This window comes from Gavialis gangeticus, unplaced genomic scaffold (genome assembly GCF_001723915.1).
Source record: "Gavialis gangeticus isolate Ggan-Ray unplaced genomic scaffold, GavGan_comp1, whole genome shotgun sequence".
In the NCBI taxonomy this organism is placed as follows: domain Eukaryota; kingdom Metazoa; phylum Chordata; order Crocodylia; family Gavialidae; genus Gavialis; species Gavialis gangeticus.
The window spans coordinates 11,992,446-11,994,737 of NW_017729025.1; the positions used below are offsets into that span (position 1 = coordinate 11,992,446).

The following is a 2,292-nucleotide window of genomic DNA, read 5'->3' on the forward strand; positions in this document are numbered from 1 at the left end:
CTGCCTGTAATTAATACACTACACAGAAGTCAGAGAAAAATTAAGGGTGAACATATTTCCACTGAAATGCTGCCCGCTTCCTTGCTGTTCACCTAATCTCTGATAATTTTCTTTTCTCCCCATCTCTAGTACAGGACTTCCGGTTATGCTAGGCCACAGTTATATGACACTAAAGGAGCTTGGGAGCAGCAGGCTTCACTGACAGCCACTGAATGAGTGAGAACTGGGTCATCCACACAGAATTGTTTCTTTGCTTTGAGGCGAAAGCGCCGACAGCCAGCCCAGAAGCCGGGCGAGGCTCCCCAAGAGCAACTTGGGTTGTGCATGCGCTGCTTCAAAAACTACCGTGCACTGTAATTATGTACAAGGGAACTTACAAAACACCTTTCGTACACGAGCCTACGAACTTCACTTCATCAACCTGCTGGATACAAAAAAACCATGGACTCGAGACAGACGCTGGATTCATGGCACATGACAACTAGGTACCCTCCAGACCTTACCTCTTCTCCCCCTTTTTTTTTGCCCTCTGTCTTCCTAATTTCCAGCTATTTCATTTTTCCCAGACGGCTTCTTTTCTACCTTGAATTACTACCACTGCAAAGTCTCCCTCTTCATTACCCCGCTCCCTTCCCTGCTCCACCTTTTGTGTTCCTCATTCCCACCTATTTACATCCAGCCGCACTTGTAGCTTCTTTGACCAGCGGAGGAAAGGTCCGACCTCGGGATACAACGCCAGGCCCCGGCCCTACCTGCCGCCGGAAGCCACCGCCCGGAAACGCCGGCTGTCATGGCAACAGCTTCGCGAGACCCTTCACGCGCATGCGCCGCCGCAGCCCCGTGAGCCGGGCGGGGCGGAGATTGGCGCGCATGCGCAAAGCGGCCGCGTGGTCGCGAGGTGGGTGGGGTGGCTCTCATAAGTGTCCGGATGGAAACAAGGATGGAGATTAACCGGCCGCTTCTTCTGGGGGCCCGGTCACTTCCGGGGTGGGGGACCGTTCCTAAGCGCTGCACCCGCCCGCACGGGTAGGTAAAGCTGTCCCCTCATCCGCGCGCGCCGTTTCGCGGCCGGGCCGCGGCGAATGTGCGGGACGGAAGGTGCCACTGCGGCTGCCCTGGTGTCCACGTGCTGCGGCTCGGCGGGGTGAGTGAGCGCGGGGGGCTGCCCCGGGCCGGGGGCCTGGGCCTTGGGGGTAGTGGGGGGGGCGGTGTTCTCCCTGGACCCCACATACGTTACCTTCATGGCGCAGTAGGATGGGAGATCCCTCCTGGCGGAGTGGGGGGGCACCTGCGTACATTACCTTTGTGGTGCAGTGGGACGGGAGGTACCTCCTGGCCGTGCTGGGGGGGCCTGGCCCCACATACATTACCTTTATGGCGCAGTGGGATGAGTGGTCCCTAATGGCGAGGGGGAGATGGGAGAGCCTGGCCCCTGCGTATGCTACCTTCCTGGCATGATGGGAAGGGAAGTCCTTCTGGGCGGAGCAGGGGCAGCCTGGGATCACGCCTGTGGTGGTGGGTCTTGGCCCCAGGGACTGCTGGGAGGGTGGCCCGGCTGCATGCATGATCTGTGCAGGTCCTGACGTGCCAGCGCCCCAATCCCGGAGAGGCTTCCCGATCCCAAGGTCCTTGTGACAGCTACTGTCCAGCACCTTTTTTTCCACCAGGGTCAAGCTAAGTCCAAGGTCAAAGGCTGGGAGGGAACCCAGGCGTCCTGGCTCCCTGGCAAGGGTGATGAGCTGCCCTCAATATGGCACCCTGGCAAGAGCAAAGTGTAGCACCATGTGGCCACCGGCACTAAGAGCTGCCGGCCAGGCCCTGCCATGCTGCCAACACCAGGCCAAATGGTGGGGACCCTGCCACCAACTCGTTCAAGGCACGATAGAAATCAGCCACAAAAATGTTGTGGGACAACCTTGTGGCTGGTTTTCTGTTTGATTGCACCATTAATTGCTTGAATGTGCACCCAGGACCGGGTTAGAGAGCTTCTGGAGGGGCTGGACGCGTTCAAGTCAGCGGGTCCAGATGCTCTCCACCCCAGGGTGTTGAGGGAGCTAGCTGGGGTTATTGCAGGGCCCCTGGCACAGCTCTATGAGCGATCGTGGTGCTTGGGCCAGGTGCCAGATGATTGGAAGGTAGCAAATGTGGTCCCCATCTTCAAGAAGGGGAAGAGGGAGGACCCGGGTAACTATAGGCCCGTCAGTCTTACCTCAATCCTGGGGAAACTCTTTGAGAAGATCATCAAGGAGCACATTTGTGATGGGCCGGCATCAGAAATGATGCTCAGGGGCA

At 58.1% G+C, this 2,292-nt stretch overlaps 1 protein-coding gene across 2 annotated transcripts in view; it reads left to right on the plus strand.

Moving 5' to 3' along the window:
• The first annotated feature begins 953 nt into the window (after positions 1–953).
• Positions 954–2,292, plus strand: part of TIMM9 (translocase of inner mitochondrial membrane 9) — a 15,308-nt gene continuing 13,969 nt past the window's right edge. Inside the window, exon 1 of one of the 2 annotated variants that reach the window (XM_019518400.1) lies at positions 954–1,026. The gene's annotated coding sequence lies outside the window, so the exon portion shown is untranslated. Of the gene's footprint in view, positions 1,027–1,072; positions 1,145–2,292 lie in introns of those variants that run through there. The other variant, XM_019518399.1, reaches the window with a different exon arrangement.